The 8805-nt window shown below is 43.2% G+C and overlaps 1 pseudogene; it reads right to left on the bottom strand.

The window, feature by feature from the left end:
- Positions 1-6163: 6163 nt before the first annotated feature.
- Positions 6164-6761, bottom strand: LOC114215635 (serine/arginine-rich splicing factor 3 pseudogene; annotated as a pseudogene).
- Between the last annotated feature and the right edge of the window lie 2044 nt (positions 6762-8805).

The following is an 8805-nucleotide window of genomic DNA, read 5'->3' as shown; positions in this document are numbered from 1 at the left end:
TGGAAGCCAACTAAAGAACAATATTTCTAGAAGAAGACACTTCATGGGGACAAATGCCCTGAGGACTGTGAATGACCACTGGCTCAGCAATGCAGTGGCTGCTGGGGATCTCGACACGGGCAGTTCCTGTGGAACAGAGGGGACAAAAATCTCACAGTGAATTCGAGCAGTTTTATTGTCAAGGGGGAAAGAGATCAAGGGCAGTAGCTGGAGGGGGAAAGGGGGGATCTGAAGAGATTTTTTTGGTTTGTTTCCTTGGTTGGTTGGTTGGTTGGTTGGTTGTCCTGGCTTGTAGGACAATCCAGTGGAGAGAAACTGATGATACGGGAGAGAAAGGGGAAGTACGGGGGAATGACCATGAGTGAAAGACAGGATGGAGGTTAGTGCGCCCCGGGTACCCCAGGCAGTGTGTCAGAGATGGTGGGGGGCAATAATAGCATTGGGGCATAGACGCAGGTGGACGGATAGGTGTATGAGCTTATAAAAATCCCCGTCTGGTTATGTGACTTTTTGCAGTGATGTCTGAAGCCAAGTCTCCACCTGGGAGGGAAACTTGAGGAAACAGAAGCAGGAAAGAAGGTATCATCTAGGAGGGAAGGGGTGCTCCCCCTGGTCTGGGGTAAGACAGTGAGACCAGCCTCCCGAGGTGAGGGCTCACACATTTACGGCAAGCGTCATCCCGCCGCTGCTGTTTCTCTCAGCCAAGTTCAGCTGCACAGGTGTGGAGTCGAGTCGGCCAAGTGCTGGATCCCTGCAGGATTATGGCCCCACAGGTGGTATCTCAGGGTTCTGATCACAAACATGTGCTTGTCTTCTGCTTCACAAAAGTAGGGTGAGGCTTTCTTTTTTGCCTGTTGCTCCCAACAGTTAAGTACAGAGAAATTTTATTTTTGTTTAATGGGGAACCTGGCAAAACATCAAAATTTGAAATATGGAGCATATGTTATCATGTGTTTGGGGAAAGAAATGTATATGCAAATAAAATAAGGAGGCTGGGGCTCCAGCTCTTTAAAAAGAAAGACAGAGGGACTCCCAGGAGGCTCAGTGGGTTAAGGGTCCGACTCTTGCTTTTGGCTCAGGTCATGACCTCAGGGTTGTTGAATCAAGCTCCATGTTGGGCTCCACGCTCAGCACAGAGTCTGCTTCTCCCTCTCTCCCTCCCCCCACCTGTGTTCTCCCCCCTAAATAAATAATAAAATTCTTTAAAAAAAAAATCTCAGAACACTCCACTACCTGGTGCCCAAAAGCCTAATGACTATCAATAGAAAATAGATACAGATAACAGATAGCTTCTCAGGGCTATCTCAGTGTGCTGCTACTTGAGGGGGCATATTTAGAAACCAGAGGCTCTCAAACTGTAGCGTGCATCAGAACCACCTGAGGGTTTTGTTGAGGCACAGACTGCTGGCCCAATCCACAGTTTCTGATTCAGTAGGTGTAAGGAGAGTTTGAGATTCTGCGTTTCCAGCAGGCTTGCAGGTGACATTGCTGCTCCCAGACCACCCATTGAGGACCGCTGGTAGAGAAGACTGCTTCAAGAGAAAAACCAGAGAGAACGGGATCAGAGACTGTCTGCCTGCAGGGTATCTCTAGCACTCACCAGAAACCCTCATGTCAAGGTGCTAAATTATTTCAGTACACTGATCATTTGTTGAGCATCAGCTAGGTACAAGCAGTAAGCTGGAGTATATTAAAAGTATCAGCGCAAGGCCTGCCTTCTCCCTCTGATTACCCCTCCTCACTTAACAGGGGAATCTAGACTGTTATTTGCTCCCCAGTGGGTGTACACCACCCTCCATAACCTGACCCCCAAGTACAATGCCACCCTTTCCTCTCTGGCATTTAATAATATCAAAATGCTTCCAGTTCCCAAGCTCACAGAGTTATTTCATGCCTTCATGATTACATCCATGTTCTTCCTTCTGAGAAAAGGTCCCTTCTGTTTCTTCTTGCCTGAATAAAACTCACCTCAAAACTTACCTCGGGCTTCCTGGAACCACCGGGTTGGTGCTCCCAGGTGCCCCACAAGACGCTGCACCCACCTTGCTCCACGTCATCAGGGAAGCACCTCTTGCCCATGCTCTGAAGCTTCTGTGTGGAGAGGGCTCCCCAGAGCACCACTCCTGGCCTCCTTTCCCACCTCCCTCCCAGCAGAGGAGAATGCTTACCTGACTGGTGAGTCAGGAGAAGGAACGGGTCTTCCCCTCTCTTTGCAGATGTCCATGCACAGAGTTGGTTCTGCTCTGCTCTCCGCCATGTCTAACTGTGTCAGTGCCCGGATGGCAACACCTGTCTAACTCAGGGGTTAAGGATCAGCAAGCCCACCTGTGGCCACACATCCGGCCCTCAGCAGAGAGCTGATCATTGCGACCTCCACCTGTCTGACTCCATGCCTGATCCCTCAATTAGCCCAGTTTGGGCTGGGAAGAGAAAGTTATTTACCAGGTTTCTCCAACGCTAACATACATTATCAGCCCATTACACATCCATCAAGCTCATTAAGACCAATATCTTATTCAACGCAATCCCTATCAAAATACCAACAGCATTTTTCATAAAAGTAGAACAAATAATACTAAAATTTGTATGGAACCACAAAAGACTCCAAATGGGTTAGGCAATCTTGAGAAAGAAGAGCAAAGCTGGAGGTCTCATAATCCCAGATTTCAAGCTATACTACAAAGCTGTAGTAAACAAAACAGTATGGTGCTGGCACAAAAACAGACACACAGATCAATGGCACAGAACAGAGAGCCCAGAAATAAACCCACGACTATGTTGTCCATCTATGACAAAGGAGGCAAGAATATACAATGAGGAAAAGACCGTCTCTTCAGTAAATGGTGTTGGGGAAACTGGACAGCCACATGCTGAATTCTTGCTGAATCATTTGGAAGTAAGTGGCAGAAATAATAACTTTTGCCCCTAAATTTTCCAGCATTTGTTCCCAGAGAACAAAGACATTTTCCTACATAACCGTACACCATTATCACACCCAAGAAATTTTACACTATTATAATATTAGCTAATATTTGGGGCATATTTAATTTAAATATGTTTCTAAAATGTCTCAATAGGGACCCAACTGATGATTATGTATTGCATTTGGCTGTTAAATCTCTTTAATCTCCTTGAATCTAGAAGAGTCACCTCACCTTTTTTTTTAACCTTTCATGACATTGACATCTTTGAAGAGTTCAAGTCAGTGGTCATGTAGAATGTCACATAATCTGGATCTGTCTGATGATATACTCAGGACTGGATTCAGGTTAAACATTTTTGGTGAGTTACACTACATTGGTGATTCTGGCAGGATCTCTCAGCGACCCTTGCCCTTGTGTAATTCCCTCCCTTTGAGTGTGAGCAGAATTCGTGACTATGATGAGCTATCACTCCTTTCTTATACGGCAACAGGGATTTTGCAGATGTAATTAAGGTGCCAAATCACTGGGCTTTAAGATAGAGATCATCCAAGTGGGCCTGACCTCATCACATGAGAGCTTTAAATCAGAAATGGGGGGACACAATGATTTGAATTACTAGAGTTTAGAAGCAGATTTTCCCCAGAGGCACCAGACAAAATCTCAGCCTGGTTCACACCTTGATTTCAGTCTCCTAATGTCCTGAACAGAGCACCCAGGCAAGCTGGGCCTTCGACTGCTGAGCTAACAGGTGGGTATTGCCTTAAGCTGCTAAATGTGTGGTACTTTGTTACACAGCCACAGAAAACTAGTCCAGCATTGTTGCATACTTCTTTGGTGCTTTTGCAGCACCCCAAAGGGACACAGTGTCAGCTTGTCTCAATGCTGGGGATATCTAGACTTCAGGATCTGAATGTCCTCATTGTTACTGGGATATCAGTGTTTCTAAGCCTTTTCAATGGACAGAATCAGGAAACAACAAACTTACAGAAAAGCTAGAAGAACATTACAAAACCAGTTGAAAATAAGTAGCTGACCTGATGTTGCGCAGCCCTGAATCCATGCATACACATAGTGTATACATTATCGGTATCAGTCTGGACTCGTGTATTTTTATTTGATTCAATGGCTTATGAGCTTTTACTAGCATTATTTATGCTGATATTCAAATTGTTCCATATTTAGCCAGTGGGAGCCTTTCACACTGGCTCCTGTATCAATAAGGAATTTTTAAAATCTTTTTTAAAAAGATTTATTTCTTTCTTTGTTATTTGTTTGAGAGAGAGAGAGCACACGAGCAGGGGGAGGGGCAAAGGAAGAGGAAGAGGGAGAGAATCTCAAGTAAACTCCCCACTGAGCACAGAGTCCCATGCAGGGCTCAATCCCATGACCCCAAGATCATGACCTGAGGCAAAATCGAGTCAGACACCCAACCGACTGAACCACCCAGGCGCCTCTTTTCGAAAAAAATCTTAAGCCCCAGGGTGCCTGGGTGGTTCAGTCAGTTAAGCGTCAGATTCTTGATCTCAGGGTTGTGAGTTCAAGCCCCGCGTCGGGCTCCACACCAGGCATGGAGCCTACTTAAAAAAAAAAAAAAAAAATCTTAAGCCCCAAAGTCTCTCCATAATTAATATGAACAATAATTCCTTAACATAATGTCATATCCAGTTCACATTCAAGTTTCAGTATTGGCTTCATGCTATCTTTTCATAGTTCAGTTTAAATCAGCATCCAAACAATATGCATTATTTGTTGATAAAACTTGTAAGTCTCTTAATCTATAACAAATCCTTCTACCTTTATTTTCATGCCATTTATTTGTTGATGAAATCACATCTCCTGTCCTACAGAATCACCCATATTCTGGATCTGGTTGATTGCATCCTCGATATGTCATTTAACACTTTCCTCTAATCCCCCGGTTTCCTGTGCATGAATAGGTAGACCTAGATGCTTGACTACATTCAGGGCAATTCTTCGCATGAGAATGCTTTGTAGCTGGCGCTCTGTATTCCATATCATATCACACCATGAGGTGCAGAGCATCAGACTCTCCCACCTGTAGTGATGTTCAGTTCGGTCTTTGGGTCAAGGTGGGGTCAGCGCGATTTCCCCACAACAAATTGTCTCATCAAACTTTCACCCAATTGGCAGGCATTGATAATCATTATTTCACTAGCATTGCAAAGCAGCAAGGTTCGAATTCTGTTGTGCCTCCTGCAATTATTATGCTGGGATTTATCAACTATGGAATATTGTTGGTAAGAAAAAAATGAAAGAGGGGCACCTGGGTGGCTCCATCAGTTGAGCATCTGACTCGTTTTCAGCTCAAGTCATGATCCCAGGGTCTTAAGACTGAGCCCTGTGTCCTGCTCAGCCCTCAGTGGGAGTCGCCTTGTCCCTCTCCCTCTGCTCTCTGCACCCCCATAAATAAAATCTTTTTTTATTTTTTTTTGTAACCAAAACTTTAATCCCAAGGATTCTCACAAACATATTACAAATGACAGCATGGAAAAAAATAAATCTTGCACAGTAACTCAAAGTTCAGCTCTACAATGTACCCTTAAACTGGCAGGACATTGGTATCTTGAATAGTTTCAAATTACCAAAGAGAGAATGTTACAAAGAGCTGTGTGTTCATATACAGCAATCACACAAGGAACTTACGACCTAAAGCAAAGGCAAACTAACTTTCTTGCAACTTCCAATTCTACACCAACTGGACACCCCTGCCTAGTATGAAGAATAGTTGGTTCTTTTTTTTTTTTTTTAACCTCTAATCTAGTTTAACAGTGCAGCTTAATTTTCACCTCCTGGCTTGTGTTCACACCAGCTTTTAAAGACTGCTTCTTCAACTACAGCTGCATACCATTATGCCAGCTATGGAAAGACTTCGTTCAATTTTTGCCAGTTTTCATAATATTAAATGTCAAGCTTTAGCTGGGCAGGAGTTAGAGGTTTATTATCAGTCTATGTGAGACTAAACTTAAACCAAATTCAATTTTGCTTAAGGGAACATTATAAAGTAACAATTCTTGATATTACATGCCTCATATGATCCATTCAAATCATAGAGAATTACATCTTTGTCGCTGTTCCAAGAGACAAACAAATGTGAACAGCTAAAACATCTTAAAAATGCACCAAGCTTATGAAGTCTCAAGCAAAACTTGAATTTTCTGTACATACTCCTGTCAAATGAAGTTATTTCCTGTACACCGCTCCTCTTGCAAACTGGTCTTCTATTTCCTTGACCTAGATCAGCTAGGAGACCTAGAGAAGGATCCGGAAGGCTTGTGATGTCTTTCCCCGAGACAGTGGTCTTTCTCTCCTCCTGTCTCTAGAAAGGGACCTGCTCCGGCTGCGGGAGAAGCTTCTCCGTCTTGGAGATCTGCAGCAAGGTGAGGACCCCTTCTCCGATAATCATCTCGAGGGCGACGACCCCAAGACGGTGGTGGGCCACGATTTCGACTTCTCTTTTCACCATTCGAGAGTTCCACTCTAACTCGGCGGCCACATAACATTCTCCCATCTAGTTCTCCAACAGCATCGGCTGCATCTCGGGGATCTTCAAATTCAACAAAAGCAAAGCCGGGAGGGTTTCTAGCAACCTACACACTTCGGAGTGGTCCATAAGAGCCAAAAGCTCGTTCCAATTCAGTCTTGTTACCATTGTTTCCAAGATTACCTACATAAACCTTACAGTCCAGTGGACAGGAGTCACGATGCATTTCGAGATCTTGGGTTGGAAAGCGGACGCTCAAATCCACACACCCTCAGATGGGTCTTCCGGCTTCCCGCTCCCCTCCCCGCCCAGCTCCCGCAGACGCTCTCGCTGACCTGGCGTCCACGAAATGATGGATAAAATCTTTTTTTAAAAAATGAAAGAAATGCTTGATTCCTTCCCTTCATCGATTTTCAAAATAATAACACAGTGACCGATGAATATTGTTAGAATTGCTATAAATTCATGAATTTTTATTTAAGATGTTTCAACACATCTCAATCAGAATTGTTTGGATGTTCAAACTCTCCCGTTTTTGAAAAGTAGGATTCCCTTCCAGTTACCTTCTGTATTCTTTTTTTTTTCTTCTTAATTGAGGTATGAAGTAAACATATTACAGATGCCTGGGATCGAGTTGCCCACATCAGGCTCCCTGCCCAGTGGGGAGTCTGCTTCTCCCTCTCCCACTCCCACAGCTTGTGTTTCCTCTCTCACTCTCTCTCTCTGTCAAATGAATAATAAAATCTTAAAAAAAAACTGAGTTTTTATTCTTCTGCTGTAAGATCTTTAGGTCATTTTCAGTTTTACTATTATGAATAAAGCTACCCTGACCTTTCTAATACATATTTCATACGGCTCGTGTATACTCATGTCTGTGGGATACTCATCTAGCAGTGAAATTGCTGGATTAAAAGACTGGCCCATGTTTGGCCATAGTGGATAATGCTAAGCAATTTTTACAAGCAGCTGTTTCAGTTAACATCCAGCCAGTGATTTTGGAGAGAGTTCTAGTTGCCCCAATCCTCACCAACACCCGGTATTGTCAGCCTTTTTCATTTTTAAGCCATTGCTGCTCTTGGTATGTAGTGGTACTTCATCATGTTTTTAATTTTTAATTTTTATTTACCTCGTAATTAATGATATAGATTGGCTTTTCACATATTTCTCGGTCATTTACACACCCTCTTTTGTGAAGTACCTACTCAAGGATTTCCTCTCCTCTCACGGTTTCTTCTTCTTGGTGATGTTACATTTGATCACTTGATTAAGGCGTCATCTGACCTATTTCCCACATATTCGAGGCTCCTTTCCTGCTTTGTCACGGGTAAGTGATCTGTGGGGAGAGACGTGACGACCGCATGAGTGTCTGGTTCAATGTTTTGCATCCGCTGATGACCTTCGCTTGGATGAATGATAGCAGTGGTTGTTGGTGGGCGTCTGCGTGGTCTTGGCAGGAGTTTGCATTTTCACTGTCTCAGTAGTATCTTTTATTGAACAGAATGGCTTGATTCGAATGAAGCTCAATTCATCACTTTTCTTCTTTTAAGGTTAGTGCTTTCTGTTTTCTGTTTAACAAATTTGGGGGTGCTGGGGGCGCCTGGGTGGCTCAGTCAGTTCAGCGTCTGACTCTTGATTTCGGCTCAGGTCATGATCTCAGGGTCATGAGATCAAGCCCCGCATCAGGCTCTGCCCTGGGCCTGGAGCCTGCTTGAGATTCTCTCTCCCTCTCCCTCTGCCCCGCTACCCCTCTCTCCCTCTCTAGAAAGAAAGAAAGAGAAAAAGAAATGTTTGTGAACTCCAAATCTGTATGTTCTTCTAAAATGTTATTGTTTTACCGGACACATTTTTGTCCATGATTCATCTTAAAGTTTTTTTAGGGTGTCAAGGTTCACTTTTTGTTCTCATGCAAATATCCAGTGATCCCATCAACATTTGTTGAAATAAATAGGTATATTTTAAACTCGTAAGGGCGCCTGGCTGGTTCAGTCGGTAGAGCGTGTGACTCTTGATCTCAGGGTCATGGGTTGGAGCCCCATGTTGGGTATAGAGCCTACTTAAAAAAAATAAAATAAAATAAAATGCGTGACAATCGTAACATCTGAACAAAGTTGATGAGCCGAGTGGGGGAAATTTAAACACTGAATATTTGATGATATTCAAGTGTTAATGTTACTTTTCTTAAGTGTGATAATGGTATTGTTGCTATATTTTTAAAATTCTTATCTTTTAGAAATATATAGTGAATTTTTTTTACAGGTAAAATGGTATGATGTCTGGGATGGCTTCAAAATAATCCAGGATATATATTGACATCAAAAGTGAAAACATCTTTGTACCCCAACTGTAATGGTTATTTCTTCTAATCTATTTGAATAAGTT

This window comes from Eumetopias jubatus, unplaced genomic scaffold (genome assembly GCF_037043125.1).
Source record: "Eumetopias jubatus isolate StellerSeaLion01/CBP00866 unplaced genomic scaffold, mEumJub1_p1.0 scaffold_12, whole genome shotgun sequence".
Taxonomy (NCBI): Eukaryota; Metazoa; Chordata; class Mammalia; order Carnivora; family Otariidae; genus Eumetopias; species Eumetopias jubatus.
The sequence above is the reverse complement of the archived record's forward strand: the minus strand, read 5'-3'. Positions and strand labels throughout refer to the sequence as shown.